Source organism: Ictidomys tridecemlineatus, chromosome 8 (assembly GCF_052094955.1).
Source record: "Ictidomys tridecemlineatus isolate mIctTri1 chromosome 8, mIctTri1.hap1, whole genome shotgun sequence".
Taxonomy (NCBI): Eukaryota; Metazoa; Chordata; class Mammalia; order Rodentia; family Sciuridae; genus Ictidomys; species Ictidomys tridecemlineatus.
In genome coordinates, this window is record NC_135484.1 from 148242561 (window position 1) to 148261939 (window position 19379).

The following is a 19379-nucleotide window of genomic DNA, read 5'->3' on the forward strand; positions in this document are numbered from 1 at the left end:
GGGGGGTGGGGGCACCCTCTGGCAGGCGGCCCGGCGAGCCGCACAGAGCACGGCGAGCGCACGGCGCGGCGGCCGGCCCGCGCCCTTAACCCTTCGCTGCGCGCGGCCCCGGGAGGCGGACCCCGGGGAGGCCGGCGCCGGTTCCGGAGCCGCTGGGGAGCCGGGAGCGGGAGGGGAGACCCTACCCGAGGAGACGCTCCTTCCAGGTTTGAGAAAGGGGCGGGGAGCTGGGGAGATGAGGTAATTTGAGCGGTGACCGGTGCTCACGCGCCTCCCAGGTCCCTGCACCTAGTTGGAGGGGACCGAGTGACAGCACCGGGTGCAACTCAGGCAAACTGGGGGACTCCCCCAATGGGTGTCAGCCTTCAGCTCCGAGCCAGTGAAATATACCCAAGGGGGAGGGGAAGACGGCTAATTCTAATCCCCACGCGCCCTCGCTCCCCGGCGTTCTCAGAAGCGTCTCAGCGGGCTTACTCTGATCGTCAGCTGGAAGTTAACCCTCAAACCGGCGTGGCTTTGGCTTTGGGGAATCCAGACCTCGGGTCCGCGGTGATTGCTTTAGAGTGCAACTCGGGAAACTTTTAAGGGTCCCCCCACCCCCGAGTGCACAGGCATCCTCACCTCTCCTGCCGGTGAAAGCTGGTGACCTCCCGGCTCTCCTTCTTTCTTTCTGCAGGTCGGAAAATCTGCTTTGGGCATTGAACTACTGGGCTTGACGACTCGCGCGCTCCTCTCGCAGCTAATTCGGGATCATTAATTTAATCGGAAGTGAGGTAACCGGTGTAAGAGATAGAGAAAGTAAACCGAGCATTAAATGGCAGTTTTCGTGAATTCACGCAGAACTTCTCTGGCCTCAATTGCTAAATGTGGTCCTTAACTCCCCCCCCCCACCCCGCCCCCTGTGTCAGTCCAACCGCCTGGGCGTGAGCTGCGATCTTCTTTGGAATGCACCTTGCCAACAGGTGTGGCACCTGGAGGAAAAGAGGACACGTCCCTACTAGGGTCGCTCAGTGTGGCATTCTCTTTGCTTCAGATAGTTCTGGAAGGCCAGTAGGTGTCAGGGCAGCATTTGACCTCCTTCAGGTGCTTAGAACCAAGTGTCTAGAAACCTGATCCCTCCGTTTCTCTCGGGAAGCCGCCACTATTGACTGTAAGCGGTATTGGAGAGACCTTTTGGCTGAGTCTGCTTATGACCTAACAGTTAGTCACCAACTGAAGCAGGATACAGAGTCAGTAAGAGAAATGTGTCAGCTTTTAAACAACTCTGTAGTGTTATGAGCCAACGCGCTTCAGAAATAAAAATAAGCCTACTAACGAGGAAGGTGTAGAACCCCGGAAATGTTGCTTCTCACATTTTGGAACGCCATGCACATATACATGGCTACTTAAATAGAACTACTACTGCTCGCTCTCCCTCGTTCCTACAACTTTCTTTTTAATTTTTTTTTTTTAAATCACTGATTGTTAGGTTTAAACCTCGGGTTGTGCTAAAATGACATTGTTGGTCTCATTACAGCCTCTAGTGGACGGTTAACATCAGTTTCCTGTAAAGGCTCTGCCTGGTTTTGTTTTCGTTGACTTGCTTTGTCAAGGTGAAGGTTAATAGTTCAGAACAAAAACCGGGTAATACACCACCCCACCCCCTGCTTGGGCTTTGCCACTTCTGAAAGGAATAGAAGCTTGTTGACTCAGCATAGAAGAGGTATGGGTTGTGCGGCAGGTATTATTATTATTATTATTATTGCCGGCCTGTGAATAAACAGAGCTTCTGCTATTCGTTTGAGTTTCAGACAGCTTTCATTAAAAAAAAAACCCAAATTCATCTAAAATATTTTTATAACAGAAAATATTGGTTGCCATGTTTTTGGCTTCTCTGAGATGTTTTTATTCCAACTCATAATCTGCAAACTGTCCAATCCACCTCCACTCTATTTTTAGACATCTTACATTTAGAGAATTTTCAGGGGAATAAAAGCTAATATTGTAATTATTACCTTGGCACACGCAGTTAATTTATGTTATTTTAACAACCTTAAACATATTAAAACACATAATTCAGATTAGAGTTAGTCAATTAATTTAAATGTTCCCTCAAGGAAGCTAAATATGTATATTACCCAAACAGTAACAACAATTAATAAGAATTATGACATTTGCTTTCTTAGCCATTAAGATTAAAGCCATAAACTGTCATTAAAATCTATAACTATTTCTTACTGTGAGAAGAAAGATCATCTTACCATGTAGTAAGACAGTCTTCTCAGAAACCTGACCTTAAGTACATACTAGGATAAACCATCCTTTCAAAGGAAAAGAAATTGGGGGATAAGGTCTTTGGGGCCTTCCTCCTAACCTGTGTTATGGATGGCTTAAACAGCATGGAAAATAATTTTAATCCCTTTTATCTATTTTGTGAATATCGAGTTTTGAAGGTTTAAAAGGGGCCAACAAGTATGTATTAGAATATATTATTTTATGTTACACACTTCCTTTTTAATAGGCAGCACTCACATTAGCAGCCGGGGCACCAATATCTGAAAGATTTTTTAGATTTTCAGAATTAAGGGTTCCCCCACCCCCCAGGCCTGTGAAATCAGAATCTACCTTTCAGCCAGCTTCCCAAGAGACTTCTGCAGAAGAACATTGGCCTATACTACAGGGCTATGTCTAGATTAATTTGGCCACAGATGCATAACTTACTTCTTCTATTTTTCCCCTTTTTTATTAATTAATTTTTAAAATTAAGTTTTCTTATTTAAAAAAAAAATCACATTGGTCAAATCATTGCAACCTCAGTCTCTCAATCAACTGGGGATGAAAGAAAAAAAATGTACTGATCAGGTTCATACTATTTTTTTCCTTGTCATTAATCCCTGAATAAGACAGTGTAACCATTATTACATTGCATTGACATTGTGTCCAGTATTATAAATAATCCAGAGATGATCTGTAGTCACAGAAGGACATGCTAAGGTTGCATATAAATACTGTATGGTTTTATATAAGAGACTTGAACATCCCAGAATTCAGGAATTGAAGAGGGGTCCTGGAACCCATCCTCCCAGCCAAGGGATGACTATATATGCTTTGTAGAAATAGGACGGTATTCCAAAAGGGCCCTGATTCATGCACATGTACACATCATCATTGCCAAAAGAAACTGCCAAGTAGCTTGCTGGGGTCTTGAATAGGAACTTTTTTTTTTCACAGCAGCAGAGGGAGCACAAGAGTTCTCAATGAAACCAGGCCCTTTTCAAATTGCCACAGATTTTAAATTGTAGTGTATGTTTTCATGGAAGGTAGCATGTTATGTAGTTCAAAACAAAGCAAAATAAAACAAACAAGCAAATTCAAATAGCTTACCAGTTTATAACAACTGAATAATCGAACCAGATTGTAAGTTAAATAAAATAAAGATATTAAGAGTTTTAGGCTTGAATTCTTAAAAGGACCTCAAAAGTCATGTTTAGAAAAGATACCTTAGCTTTTCTCTAGTCAAAAATAAAAAATAAGGCAACTCTAAGAAAAGTGTATCTGGAAATGGAGTCAGTCCCCCCCCCAACACTGCATTAGATAAATTAAACAGAAGCCAATCTTGGGGGTGAAAGTTTGTGCACTTTTCACAAACTTTAGGGCATTAAAGTTTACAGTGGTGAGAATTTATGTTTCAATTGTATTTATGTAGCATTTTACACTTTTTACAGCTCTTCCTTATTGTATCTTTAAAACTTCATGGAGGTAGAGAAGACACATATTACAATCCAGGCCTCAAAAAAAGTATGGGTTCAGATTCTGCTTTCCTAACATGGAGTCACTGAGTTGTTCCAATAATCCCAAGGTGTTTGCAAGTGGAGGGAATCATAAAGGGTAAAGATTCCTTAACAAGCTTCATCTTTTTACCATTGACAAAGCATATTAGGGGATCTTTAGTCTCTAACATGCTTTAAAAGTTCCTATATAGTGGATATTTAATAAGTATTTCAATGAGATTAAGAATAGAAATGATGTCTTAAATTGCTTTTTATGTATTTATCATTCCTTTTTCATCAGTTACTTGTTGCATATCAACAGTAAGTAGGCCTGAGATCACAACATTCAATAAGATATCTTAATTTTCAAGGAGTACAAAGAACAAAAAATTCTAACCTTTTAAAGAAATGTTAATTTTTCCCATGGTGAAACACAAAAATCACAGTTGATTGATCCATTGCTTTTCTGGATCGGATCAAACAGAGTTCCAAATATGAGAATTAAACACTAGCATCATCAAAAATTGGGGAGGCAGCAGGCAATGGTCTAACTCTTGAGCAAGATTTGACTTACAAGCTAATGCTAACATTTCAGATTTGTAAGACAAACAAAATGCAAAGATAAAAATGTGCATTTTTATCGAATGCCCCCTCTATCAAAAAAAATCACATAAATTACAGTGGCAAACATTTATTTATTTTTATCATTTAAAAATTGTTAAAAAGAATTTCCTCCCACACTTTGGGATCCATTTGCCAAGTTTCTGCCTGGAGCAATTTGTTATGGCTGTGTAATAAATCCCGGAAAGTTTGAATTTTTAGTGGAAAGACTGGCAGAACTTTCAGTCTTCTCTTAGAAGGAGGGTGTAATCTAATGTGTGTCATTTAAAAACCTGAGCAAACCATAGTGTGCTTGCAAAACAAATACTCTTTCCTTAGAATTGCACTTCCAAATAAACCTAGGGAGACCAGAGAAGTAAAACAAACTAAAAAGAAAAGTGAAAACCATTCACATAATAGACTCTGAGCTCAGCTGGCCACACCCAGGCTCAAGTCCCTGGGCTCCACACACATCCAGGCCCAGTACTGTCTCATGCATGTTTCTGAATCATCTTTCTTGACCCTCGACCAAACTGTAGAAGAAGGGCTTCCTGGTCATAAAAATGACATCACCAATAGTCAAGAGTGGAAAGAAAGTCTTTGCATTCCAACATCTGCCAACAGCTTATTATGATTTAACAGTACACACATTCAGCTATTTCAGACAACACCCTGTCAGCAATGTAAAACAGAAACAGGTAGTTCAATCTACATCTGCACCGTCCAATGTGGCCCTTGAACACCTGAAATATGGTTAGTCCAAATTGAGATGCACTGTAAATATGAAATATGCCTCAAAATTTAAAGACTAGGAGAGACACACGGACACATACGTATACACACCATAATATCTCAATTTTTATATTGACTGTTGAAATGAAACTATTCAGCATATGTTAGAATTAATAAAACAGATTGTTAAAATTCATCTTACCTGTTTCTTTGAACTTTTATGAATGTGGCTCCTATAAAATTTAACATCATGCATACGGAATAATTGTGTTTTTTTTTTTTTTTCTTTTCGAAGTGCTGGGGATCAGATTGGTAGAATATTTGCCTCATGGATGCTAGGCAAATACGCTACCACTGAGCTATACCATGAGTCCCTGTATATATTTCTTTTCTTATGTTTTTATTGGTGCATTATAATTATGCATAATATGAGATTCATTGTGATATAGTCATACATGTACATAATTTGATCAATCTCATCCCATTCTTCTGCTTTACTGATTTCCCTTCTGTTATTATTTTTTTAATCAGTGCCTTATAATTATATGTAAAAGTGGAATTCATTGTGGTATGTTCATGTATAATTCTAATGGACAGCACTCGTATAGATAATGGGTCTGAGGAGACACAGGAATTAGCTCTAAATACCCATAGTTGAAGACCTTAGAATCCTATCATGGCTCTCTGCAGTATCTCGTAGATAACTTAGTTATTTTTCTACTTTCCTGTGCACCAATACCCTGTGTAATGTGGTGGTTATCTCCCCTTCTAACAATCACTGAAAGTTCACTGTGGGTAAATGCACAATCTATCCACTGGGGGATGGGGCATGGGGGATGGGCACATAAAAATAGAACAAAAATTTGTGAAGCTCATCTGTGGCTCAGTCTTTATGAGAGGGCTCAGGTACTTTGAACCCCTGGGAGGCAGATGCAAAAACTATCTGTTTTAGGAAGCCCAAGCATTCTAGCATTATAGCTGGCTTGGCTGCTTGTGGCTAAATGGTTTGGGGCTGATACCGTCTAGTGACAGACGGCTTTGGACATTGATAATGAAAATTATATAATTCGCTGCTTTACTGGAAAATGCATCCAGGCCATTAAAAGGAAATCTATTTTATTTTCCCTTTTTTTAAAAAAAATGTATAATTTATTTAGTACAATGGGATTCTTTGAAAGGAAATGAGTTGATTTTTTACCATTATTTATTTTGCAAGCAAGATCTAGATAAATTTTCATCATGCATCTCTAACCAAGATTGAATATCAGGCCGGGGCCTATAAAATATCATAATTTATGACCTTAATCATCTAAAGAATACAGTTCTTCCTACACAAAAACCAACCACACTTTAAGCTTTAGAATGGGAGAATTGAACTTTGCTACTGGCCGGGAGCATTTGGAAATCTATATAAAGCATTTCATTAACAACTTGGCATTTTGTTTCCTCAAAAGAAATACATTTCGTAAATTAAAATCGAAGCCAAAAGCCACCATTGTTTGAACTTAAGGTAGTGGTGGTTGATGGGTTGTATGCACTAAGCGTTGGGCGCCTCCAAGAGAGAATCATGGGCAACAACAGAGTACAGAAATAAACAGTAAATCTTCATTCAAGGCGAGAAGCAACGTTCTACATGGTTCTAACTTCATGACGTGGAAATAGAGGGCTGTAAGCTCTCTTTGCTACTTTATTTTTCTTAAGTAAATATTAGCCAGGAGAAGCTGATCCAAATGAAGGTCAGAGTTTAAGAACATCATTTTACGAGGAATTTACTAAGTTTGCCCCAAAGAGGAAGAGTTGGAGAAAAATGTCTGGGTAAACTTTGCTTTTTTGACATGAATAACTAGAGTTCCCAGGAAAGTGCCCATGTTAGGATTCCAGGGCGGAGCCACAGGCAGTCTGGTATTTGCAGAACCTTCCCATCAGGTCTCCACAAAGTTTAACTGCAGGGAGGATTGGGAAGCTCTCAGGGCTGAGGACCAAAGATACTGATTTTGCTTTGCGTTTGCAGCACAGACATGAAACACTAGCTACAGCCACAGATGCCTTCTGCCAGAGCAGAATAATGGCACTCACACTTAAACTGTAAATGACAAACGACCCCTTTTTAAGTACAAAATGAATGCACAGAATGGAAGACCCTGTCAGCTAGAATGCCAGGAAATCAAGTAGAAGAAGACAAATCGCTCCCTCACGCCACTCCAGCCAAATTTTTATTCTGCTAACCGTACTATCACGGGAGAGTTTTCCTTCTTGGTCAGATATTAAGAGAAATTGGTACACTGTCATTGTCATAAATACACAAGGCATGGGTGTGTGGACTCGGACAGGCAATCAGATCAAGCGATCTGTTTCCCACCCCTACCCCAGCTCTGGCTTAAAAGCTGGAGCTTAAATACCAATAGTAGGAGCATGTGACCCCATGACTCCCAGGGCTAGCTTTTCCTGCAGTCAATTTCATAACTGCATGGCTCCGCCCCGCTGCTCAGCACTTCCTTTCTCCTCCGCCACCCTCTCCCCCACCCCAGCCATGAATCACCATGCCTTTAAAGAGACTGAGATGACCCAGCCTGAACTCTGCTGGCATCCTGTAGGTTCTTATGCCAAAAAAAGGGAGTTGCTGCTCGGTGACAGAAGCCTCGCCAGATCCTGGTGCAGGCTCAGAGGCAACAGGCTTTTGGGTGCTTCTCGGGGCAGATCAGCAAGGAGTTAATTTTCCTAGATCATGGTGATGATTCAGAATTGCATATCTCAGTTCATGATCAGGTTTTTAAGAACCCAGTTTGGCCCTTTGTGCAGAAAGGAATATATCAGAGAAAAAAAAATGTTGGCAGATCTCCCCGTAGGCAATCAGGGCAGAGGAATTTATACCACATTCAGCCCTTTGATTTCTCCAGAACTGGCCTGAGGGTGGGGTTTCCATATTTGTGCTTTGGCAAATGTGTCCAATAATTAACTCCTCCAGATATACGCTCCTAGAGGGATTGGGCGCTTATTTGTGCACTTATTAAACCAGAGACATGTTTGCCCCTTCATTTTCTAATAGGACATCTGAGCCATGCAGTTTCAGTGCAAAGTGTGGGCCTTAAAGACTTGATGCCCTCCTTAAAGAGGTAAAGGGTGCCCCCCCACCCCTCCCCCGGGCTTTGCATGTCCTTCTTTCTCTACACATGGAAAGCCCTGTCTTTTTCTTCTCTGCCTCACCCGGTCTTCACATGGAGATTGTTACCCTCAGACTTTAGATCCGGCTCAGGCACCAACACTTCTGTGAAGTCTTTCTTGATGATCACAAGAGTCTGTGGTTCTGCCCAATGTGTGAGTCAGAGAAGTGCTATTTTCTTATTCTTTTTATTTATACAATATTTTTTTAAAACCTCTCACTGAAAAAGAAAAAACTGAGGGCCATAAGCACAGATGGAGAGAGTCTCCTGAGTGAGCGTCTCTTATCGGAACGCTTCCCGTTACTCCCAAACCCATCCGACCTTGGCTTACAATGCCAGCAGGCGAGTTGAATTGAGTCTGCCAGGGAGGCGCATGGAAGTCCTATCCCCAGTACCTGGGAGCGCGACTTTATTTGGGAGTGTTGGTTTCTGTAGATCTCACTTTATTAAGAGAGATCTTCTTGTTTTCAGGTGGATCCCAAATCTAGTATGTCTTTGTAAGGAGACACCAAAACAGAGGAGGCACAGGCAAGGGGCCACGTGAAGCTACTGTAGTTACACGGCCAACAGATACCAGAAGCTGGGAGAGGCAGGAAGACTTCTTCCCTGGGTCCTTCAGAGAGAGAGAGGCCCTAATGACACCTCCATTTCAGACTTCTGACCTCCAGAACAGGGCGAGAGTAAATTTCTTTTTGTTTAAGTCACCCTGTTTGGGAACATTTGTTATAGTGGCCCTAGAAAATGAAAATACTCCCCTAATGAGACCCATGATTGTAGATCTGCTGCAATTCTTCTTTCTTCTCTACTTACCTAGGGACCACTACCTCTTCGCTCTTTGGATACGCATAGGTCACCTGTTCTGAGTGTGGATTTGGTCTTGCCCCCATGACAATATCAAGAAACCAGAGACCCACTGGAATAGGAGAGCTATGTGGAGAGTTCTAGAGTTGCCTCCCCATCATTCCAGAAACGACGGCTGGCTCCGGCCCCAGACACAGAGGCTACTGGAAGAGGTCTGAGAGAGCTCAAGTACGCTTCTGCGCCAGCAGCAGGCCAGGCCTCAGCTCAAAGGTCTCCGGTGGGCCTCTGCAGCTCCCTCTGCTGGGCGCCAGGACGCACAGCAGCTCTCCCCCTCAGAAGCCCTGTGGCAGTGTGTGGAGTCAAGGGAAAGAGGCTGTTTGGCGCCCAGCGAGTGCAACCAAGAAAAAAAAAATCATATATATATATAAATTTATTATATATAATAAAATTATATATATATATTCATTTGAGCAGATCTCGTGCATTCAGGATAGAGGAATGTAAACTACATTCCTCCCTTTGATTTCTCCAAATCTGGCCAAGGGCGGAGTTTCACCTTTGCACTCAGGAAAACCAGGGTCTTGTCTGATTCTTGTGTTTCAAAAAACAACTTCAAGCTCTCTAGTCTCAGAGGTTCTCCCCAGCGGGCAGAAGGAGGCCTTCCACGCAAGCCCAGAGTCCCCACGGATCCCTTCTGTTGGAGTCTCCATGAGGCGCCCCCCAGAGCTTTCCCACACACATCTCATGAAGGGCAACTCTGTCCTTCCAAGCGTTCAGGCCAAAACTCCTTGGGGCCTCACGACTCCTCTCCCTCAGACCCCACATCCAGTCTGCCCAACAATCCAGTCGGTTCCGTCATTAAAGTACATCTGGGTTCTGGGCGTTTCTCACCACCATCCTCTGTGGGGATTGTTGCCATGACCTCTTCAACTGCCTCTCTGTGGTCACCCTCACCGGCTGACACCACAGTCTATTGTATGCATCAAGCGATGGACAGCCCTGCTCAGAACCTTCCCCGGGTTGTACTTGCAGTTGAGTCAAAGCCCTTCTCTGGTCCACCGGGCCTCCCACGGCCAGCACACCGTCCAGCCTTAGGAACTCTTTGGTGCTCCCACAAATTGTACCCTCTGACTTTGCTGATCCACCTTGCCCTGCTCCTTTATTCCAGAAATGTATTACCTTGTAATATTCAATGCCATGTACCTTTTTTTTTGTGGTTGGTTGTTTCTTGTCAGGAAGGATTTTTGTCAGCATCAATCATCTAGGAAAGTTCTTAGCACATGATAAGACACTCGCTCACTAGCCATTGACTATGAAACGAATCAATGAAAGAATCAAGTAATATTTTTCCAGGGCCTACTGTGTGCAAAGCCTGATCGGCCTGCACACAATGATCAACTCACTAGAAGCCGATTCAAAGCAAATCCACCTTGTCTAAGCCTTGACACATATCCTGTTCACTTGTTCTTTGACCCAATCATGTTGGATATGACTCCTAAAGCTAAGAATGAGTGAGGTCCCCCATCAAGGCTCAAATTTATAAGGGCCTTTTTAAAAAGCAAAATTCAAAACCAGAATCCAACACACTGTATGAGGCTCACAGTAAGTTTTGAGAAAAACCGAAAGTAGCTCAACTTTAGTTTCTAATAATGATAGTTTGTAACAGCTACCACTCACCGAGCCCCGATTCTGTGCCCTGCAGTGTGGTACAAGATTTGCAGCTGTCATTTCACCACTTTGCAGTGGGGTGACCCAACAGTACAGGGAGGTAGCAGTCATGATCCCCGTTTCTTAGTGGATGAAACCGAGACTTGTAGTGAAGAGCCCTGCTCGAGGTTCAAAGTCACCCAGCAGTTGTTTCAAGGTGAACTATTCTACCTATGCAGCCTGGAAGTTTTAACAAGTCATTGCCTGAATGAACTAGGACAGTGAGGGTCCTAACCCCAAGGAACCATCTTTAGTCTATCAATCTCCGTATTTTAGGTTCCATTTTCAAGTGAATAATACATGAACTCAGAAATTAAAGCGGTTCTCACTGAGGATTAAATATTCCTCCAGGTCCGCCTAAGTGGTTTCCCAAATAACAAAAGTCTGATCCAGGTTATGATCTTTAGCCGAGCTAGCTACATCCCGGATCTTTTTATTTTCATTTCAGGACAGGGTCTTTTAAGTTGCTGAGGGTCTCCTTCAGATGCTAAGGCTGACCTTGAACTTGTGATCCTCCTGCTGCAGCCTCCTGAGTCCCTGGGAATCCAGGCTCATCACCACACCTGGCTTTCTAAGACTCTTCCCAAGTAGAAAAATGGCCTCTCATCTGGAACGTCCCCCTGTAATGAGGACTAGCAGATTATAAAGGGCCAAGGTGAATTCCCAAGACTAATTTAAGGACTTCATTCCTTTGCATTAGGCTTTGCTCTTCTTCTGTCTTTCTTCTTCTTGTCTCATCCCCAAACTTCCTGAGTCTTCTGGGACTAGAACCCAAATATAGGACCTAAAGAGTCATCTGGCCACATCAAAGTCCAAAACCCTAGAAGCTTCTCGCAGACTCCTCCATATATTTAAGGGAAAATGATCCTAGGGCTGAAATAGCTCCAGAGTTCAACAGTTTGGGAAATTTGTAGGTGGGGGAGAGAAAAAAAAAAAAAAGCAAAGCCCTACATTCCCAGAGATGTGAAGAGAAGCGAGCTCTCTGAAGTTGGAAGGAAGTGAGAAGACCCTATTTGTGGCTGCAGGAGAGGGAAAGAAAAGAGCCCCGCAAGGAAACTACCAACAGATGGTAAATACATTTTTAATTCTTCTGTCATACTGTGTGGACTTGGGCACATTTGTCCTGCTGTGTGAGGCTCCCGAAATAGCTAGCAATGGAATTGCAGAACAGTTCTGCTGCAATTTGAGATTGAGGAAATCATGCTCGCTGACAAAACAGGAAGGGTTCATAGTAGGATGGACTGGATCTGCTCCCGGGCTGTGGCGACTCTGGGTGCCAGCTGCTAGCATTCTGGGTGCAGGGAAATTCTCTCGTGTCAGGTGTCACTGGTGATGTTTTGAAACAGACTTTTGGAAATTGTCCTCCAAGCTCCAGTGACAATGATTAAATGTCGACACTATCTCTATGAGAACTCCAAAGGTCAAAGGGATTCATGTCCATTTATTTCGGAGTCCCTAGTCCCCTGGGGATCATCACCCAACACAGGTGGCAGCCCAAAACTCTTATGGACTCTTCCTCAGGATTTAAGTTTGGGTAAATATGTTCCCGGAGAATATTGTAGGAATTCCAACAGCAGAAAAAGGAGCAAATATGACCACAGACTGCTCGGCAAGGAGCTTTCCGAAGCAGGAGGCACACAGCACTAATTGACTCTCTTGGATTAGGTAGGTGACCAGAGACTGTTACCAGGAATGTGTTAGGCTCCCCTTCACAGTGCCACCTCCCACTACATCAAGAAACGGGGGAAAAGCGCTGACAATCCTCATGGGATACAGAATATCGAAGTGACAGAGGCCTGCTGCTTCATCACAGTTTGGAAATACAACTTTTAACCGTCCTGTATTATTAGAGCCAGAAGCATCCTTAGAAAGTCTATTTCAATTTCTCTTAGACAAGAATCTGGGCTAAAGAGTTGCAAGAAATTGGCAAAGATCAAGCAATTAGTTAGTGGCAAATTCAGTTCCTGGAACCCAGGACATCTCTTCGTTCTGTGTTTGTTCTCCAGCATCATGGGTGGTGAACACTGCTGTGATACCCCAACTCCAGGGGAGGCAACCTTGGTCTCGGCTGCCCTTGTACCTGGGCTCATATAACACAGATGATGGAGTCTCTGGCTGCCTGGAGCTGTCTGGGAAATTGGTTGACATTCTTTATAGGTTAGGTTGCAAGATAAACTGTATTTGTTAATGTGTGTCCTAAACTCCTGGGAGTTGTGTCTGGGATTTGTATAGGTACTACACTATTTGGCACAGTTGGGTGCTCATTTCATGAAATAGCTGAAGACTGGTCATTTGGAATGGAAAGGCACTGACAGAAGAGAACCAGGAGCCTGACATCATTTCTTCCCACCCAGGGTCTCCTGGTCTAGAAACTTCTCCTGGCCTCTTTTGAAAGTAAGGGTAGGTGGGAAGAAAAGGCAACGGTGCCTTTTTAGTAAAAGAATAACAAAAACACTTCAGCTCTGCCCTGTTGGATGGAATCTTGATTTCACAAGGTTAAAGTATCTACAAGATGAGGGCTGGGGTTGTGGCTCAGTGGTAGAGCACTCGCCTAGTACACGTGAGGCACCGGGTTCTATTCTCAGCACCAGAACCCAGTGCCTCACCAGAAGTGATTAAAGGTATTGTGTCCATCTACAACTAAAAAAAAAAAAATTTTTAAGTTTCTACAAGATGAAATGTTTCTTGTTCAAAGTGACTTACACATTCATAGACCATTTTCCCAGTGGGTACCCATGTATCTCATTAATAAAACTCTTCTCAACCAGCTATTTTTAAAATGTTCTTCTCTCCTGTTTTCTAGAAAGTTAATCAGTAAGCTCCTCCTCGATAGCTAGTTTAGCAATAAGGTCTGCTAAATTTTGCAATTCTATTAAGCATTGTGAATTGTGACGTGTCATTTTTTTGCAGATGATGTCAGCAATATTTTTTCTTTTTCTTCTGCAGTGGAAAAGTCTACCTCTGTGGTTCCGCATGACATTTTTTGTCTTGAGAATCAATTTGATCGTTCTGAATGCTCTTGGTAAATGTATTGGCTATTGCCGTGGTCTTGCTGCAGATTTGGGGAGAATGATCTTAAGTGAGTTATTTTCAGCAAAGCAGTGATGAAGGCACACTTTAGCTTATTTCACTCCTGTGATCCAAATTTGATTATCTAGCTAATATCACTGGGGACAATTGAAGCTTTAATAATTACAGCTCAAGGCCTTGGGAAAAAAAAAAAAAAGAAAGGAAGAAATGATGTTTGCCTCCTAGTCACACCCAGTCCTTCAGAGTGGCCATCTGAGAGCCTGCTTGGCTGCTTTAAAAAAATGTAGATTGATATCAAGATTCCATTCTAAGAGTTCAAGTTCAGTTGACAGTCTGTTTGAAATGGAAACAAAAGTGAGATATACACAGTTGTTTTGTGTAGAAGGGCTGAACATTGCTTATCTGGAAGAGTAAAAAAGCAAAAGACTGAATTTATTTTCCTACTGGCGATGGTTTTAGGATCTTCTCTCCCACAAGGACCTGCCATGATGCTTGCTCATGATGCGCTGCTGTTTCACTCTGTGCCAACACAGTTGAAGCCATTCCTGCTTCTCGCCAAGGGCTCTTCCTGTGGCCAGATGCCAGTTGTACCCTTGGATTCCCATGAGCTCAGAAACAAAACAGCTTCCCAGTGAAGTGCGATGTTGACTCTGTTTTACATACCTGTGTGCCACCCGAGGGTGATACTGTTCGGCATTTTAGGTAGACAAGGAGAGAGAGAGAAAATTCATCATCACTGGGAGATGACTCCAAGTGGAGCCACCATACAGGAAGTCAGAGGGCAGCCTGGGATGCTGCATGCATGTGCTCTCCACAGCCGCTCTGACCTCTGCACACAGTATCCACACGCTAGGGAGGAAAAGATACAAATGGCTGCACAGAGGAACAGTGCACTCCAGGAGTTAAACAAGTGTGGAGTGGTTCATTTCCCTGAAGTCAGTGTTTCCTCCTTGTGACAACAAGAGAAAGAGATGAACACATTACTGTATCCACAACAGCCTGGATGAATCCCACCATGTTGGGTAGCACAAAGGAGACAGCCACAGCACAATGCTGCCTTATTGCATTGGTACGAAGTTCAAAAGCATACCAAATGATCATGCTGCCGATGAGTGTAACGGTTTTCCTCCGATGAGGGGAGAGAGGATTGTGATTGAAAGGCTTCTAGGGTGCTAGAAAGTTCTATCTTGACCTCGGTGGTGATCACACAGCTTTAGTCTGTGTGATAATACGGGACGCCTTCTACTTGTGGTGGGCAACTTTTCTGCAGGAATGATTCACTTCAATTAAGAAGTTTAAAAACAATGCCCCTAATAGGCGAGATGATTTTTTTCAGAGGTTAAAATGGCATTTTGCCCTATCAAAGCCAATGGATATTTATTGTACAGAAAAAATGCAAAATTCAAAGAAACTCAAATAAAAAAAAATGACATGAGATCCCCTAGCAGGGCCACAGACACTGTCCTGTTTGTGACAGGGACTGTGCACTCCCATTGCTGGTCATGGTTAACTGCTCTATCTGTTCAAGTCCAACATACATATGCACATCCAGTGGCCCAGATCTCCACCCCTGGGGATATCGATAGAAATGTATGTTATGAGCACCCGAAGAATAGCACTCTGTTCCTAAGAGCCCCGATCTGAAAATAACAAAATGTCCATCAAAAGTAGAATAGATAAATAAAGCGTCACGCATCCAGCCTTGGAACACCATACAGCACTGGGCACGCAGGGGCCACAGTGCTCTCGGCCACATGGACCAATCTCAGAAGCCTTATGGTCACAGTTAGGAGGCAGGACCCACAACTACATGCTCCCATGAAAGTTTAGGAAGCAAGAAAAATAAAGTACTGATCAATACATTCTTGGGTGGAAAAACTACAAAGGAAAGGTTAGCCCAGATGTTCCCAGTGGTGACCTAGTGAGACGAGTGTGGCTGTGGGTGGGAAGGGGTGTCGGTGGGTTCTGGGCCAGGCTATATTTCCTCTTTTGTTTATGTGAATGTTCACTTTATAAAGATGTGTTAACTTATACTTTCTATGTCACGCACTTTCCCAAAAGTATATTTCACAACAAAAAGAATATAAAAAAAAAAAAATCACATGGAACCCAATTACCGAGAGAGAGTGATTTGAATGCATTGGTGTGTGTATAACTGCCAACCTTCTTTAATGCCGTCTACTTATTCTGTCCACATTGCTTTGTGGTCCCCTTTAAGTTTTTAATTTTTTTCTTAATGATATATCTTCCCAGAAGACTCCCTCTTTGGTTTTTTTTTTTTCTTTCCATTTTGATTTAATTTTAACTAAAAGTAAATATCATGCAAGCTTTATGCCTCTCTGGAAGCCTAAAGCCTTGGAGTGGCTTTCAGGAAATTAGGTTGCTTTAGTCTAAGCTACATCGATTCATAAACCAATCTACAGGATTTTGCCATAGCTCATGGGAGACTTTCCCTTCTCTGTGAATAATGCGGCTGCTTCAAAAGAGAGAAAGAGCGAGAGAAAGAAAGAAAACACTTTTCATCTCTTCAGAGTGCTCTATTTTCACAAGGAAAGGCCAGACAGACGGGAAAAGGTCAGCAGGGAGTGGCCGGGTTGGGGGGGCGGGGGTTGAGGCCGGGGAGGAGATCCCCCTGAAACTGACTGCACCCGTGCCCTACCAGGCTCAAGCCGAGCGGACCCAGCCAGTACCAGGAAGCGGATCCTCACACTGATCTGGGGATTCTTTTTGAAACCCCACAGTAATTCCAGTACTTTTTCTTTTCTTGCTTCTGAGTTGGCAGCAGGGTGCTTCCCTCTGCCCGGAACCCTCTTCCTGTCCCCTTCTCTGAGCTCAGGACACCTGCTTCTTCACCCAGCGCAGCAGGGTCACCCTGTTCTGAGGCCACCTAGTGTCCTTTTCACAAACACTCTGCTCCTCTGTGAGCTCTGGGCACGGAGGCCTGGATCCGTGAGGCCTGGGCCTGTGTCTCTGCCGTCTGTCCAGACACAGGGGCACGTGCCACTCAGTACATATGTTGGTTGGAAGAATGAAGACTGGAAAGTGAGACGAGGCTTGGTGGAGGGGATGGAAACCATTATCCCAGCCCCTTGATCTGGAGAGCACAATGGCTCCTGGTAGCCCAGATGTTCCCACGTGGCTGGGTACAAAATTTAAAAATACACAATGGCACTGTTTCCAACACTGGCTAATAATAGCAGTTTGGTGGCAGAGCACCTGGCGAGCATGTGTGGGACACTGGGTTTGATCCTTAGCACCCTATAAAAATAAAGCAAATAAAATAATAGCAGTTTGAATTCATAGTGCAGTTGACATTCCATTAAACAGCTTCACATATCTCCCAACAATAAGTCATCGGATATAATGATGGGATGTTTCTGTCACCATGGCTTGAATATGTCTCCCAAGGTTCACAGGTTGGGAACTTAATCCCCAAATTCATTCGTTGGTGGTATCTGGGGGCAATATTTGGGCAATAGTTCGGACTAGATGAGGTCATCGTGATAGGGTCTCCGGCATTGTACTGGTGGTGCTATAAGAAGAGGAAGAGGGACCTAAGCCGACAGGCTCCCACAGTCTCCTTCCCCCATGTTAAGACACAGCTTTCATGAAGGTTTTCACCAGATGCTGTGTCTTGACCTTGGACTTCTCAGCCTTTAGAACTTTAAGAAATACATTTCCTTAAAAATCACCCCATTTCCAGGATTCTCTCCTGGCAATGCAAAACGGACCAGGACAGGTCATTTTGTAGATTGCAAACCTGTCCGAGAAAGATTAAGTAACCGATCCTACCTTAGTTTTCAGTGTTAGCCAGGAGTTGTGGCCCCTTAGATTCTGGAAAGTGAAGTGCATAGAGGGAGCACTACCCACAGACGTATTTTTAAGGTACGAGGGATATTAAATAAATATGTGCCACCACACACACCTGCAATCCCAGTGGCTCCAGAGGGAAGGCAGAGGACTACAAGTTCAAAATCAGCCTCAACAACTTAGTGAGGCCCTAAGCAACTTTGCAAGACTGTCTCAAAACAAACAAACAAACAAACCAAAAAATCAGTTTAAAAGGCTGGGTATGTGGCTCAGTAGTTAAGTGCCCCTGGGTTCAAATTCTGGTACAAATGTGTGTGTGTGTGTGTGTGTGTGTGTGTGTGTGTGTCCATTCTGACTTATCCTCAGTAGATATTTCTGAACCACTGGAGTCTACTAAGAAGGATAGATAAAAAGTCACATGTTCGTAACATCCTTTATGAGGTAGCAATAGAAACACAGGAGTAACTGTGTCTATCAAACATAAAAGCATTTTCTTGTGTGTTGATGATATGGTTTGAATGTGTCCCCCCAAAATTCATGTCTTGAAGACTTAATTCCCGGACTCATACATTCATGGTATTTGGAGGTGGGATCTTTGGAAAGTGATTAGCGTTAGGGGAAGTCAGGAGAAAAGGGTTTCTATGTTGGCATCAGTGGCTTTAAAAGAAGGAAGATGTCACCCAGTACACTTGTTCTGATGCAGTGGGAGGCTCTCCCTAGATGCAGCACCATGCTTTTGGACTTCCTCCAGAACCGTGAACTAAACACACCTCACTTCTTTGTCAGTTACCCTGTCTGTGGTATTCTGTGATGGCAAAAGAAAACAGGCAAAGTCAACTGACAATGGGGGAATGTTTGGGATTTTGCTTTCTTACCCCATCTACTCTCTGAACATAAGCTCTTCTCTTGTTGGTAGTCCTGCAGAATCAGTGCAGCAGGACAAAGGGGTTGGAGGAGGAGAAAAAGAAAAGAATATGGTCAAATGTGACAATGGTGTGGTTGGACAGGTGGGATGGGGTGGGCCAAGCCAACCATGGCAAGCGGTGCTTCTTTGAGTCAGCTACTCCAGAAACCAGAAGCATCTGCACCATCAGGGATCCTGTGAGGAATTCAGAGTCTTGACCTCAGCTCAGTCCTCCCCATCAGAATCTGCATTTGAACAAGACCTCAGGTGCTTCACAGGCTGTGCTGCAGCAGGCCAGGCTCTGAGGGGCCCCCCAGCAGTCGGAGCCAGACTTGCTCAGTGTCATCAGCCTTGGCCCTATTAATAGAGAGAACTGGTTTGGTTGCCTAGAGACCTGGAAATCTGATTGCTCCAGATTGACTCCGGGTTTCAGTGTTCTCTGAATGCTTTAGCCAAAGCCTTGAGATTCCCAGGCTGCCTCAGTTTCTCTGCTGAGCAGTTCAGTTCTCTGCAGGGATTGGACCCTTGCCCCAGACCCCACCTCCCTTGGCTTGGGTCCTGATTCTCTGTCAAACTCTTTGAGCTGCCTCCTTCCCTTGGAAGGCAGGATGTGATTTCCTCCTCCTTCACAGCTCCTGGCAAGGGGCCTGCTGCCACTGGACTGACTGCTTGGAAGGAGGCCTGATTTTGAGGGCTTTCCTGGACTTCTGCCAGGACTGGGCTCTGCTGGTGGACTGGACTCATGCAGATATCCCGATCGCCTGGATGGATCCTAGTGGGTCATGCCTTTCAGCCGCTGCTCACTGGCCTGCCTGGCTGCCTCAGGGGGACGGCCAGCTTCTGCAGACAGGTTTGTCCCTCCTGTCCTGTTGCATATTGGCTTCC

General features: G+C 43.8%; 2 long non-coding RNA genes across 3 annotated transcripts in view; one reads left to right on the forward strand and one right to left on the reverse strand.

Moving 5' to 3' along the window:
- On the reverse strand, positions 1–1257 carry LOC144366378 (uncharacterized). Its single transcript, XR_013425463.1, has 2 exons — positions 952–1257; positions 1–739 (listed from the first exon to the last, which is right to left on the reverse strand). It is a non-coding gene; the product is annotated as an uncharacterized LOC144366378 (long non-coding RNA).
- Positions 67–19379, forward strand: part of LOC144366376 (uncharacterized) — a 22434-nt gene continuing 3121 nt past the window's right edge. The window contains exons 1-3 of one of the 2 annotated variants that reach the window (XR_013425458.1): positions 67–206; positions 677–773; positions 9057–19344. This is a non-coding gene — a long non-coding RNA (uncharacterized LOC144366376). The remainder of the gene's footprint in view (positions 207–676; positions 774–9056; positions 19345–19379) is intronic. The other variant, XR_013425457.1, reaches the window with a different exon arrangement.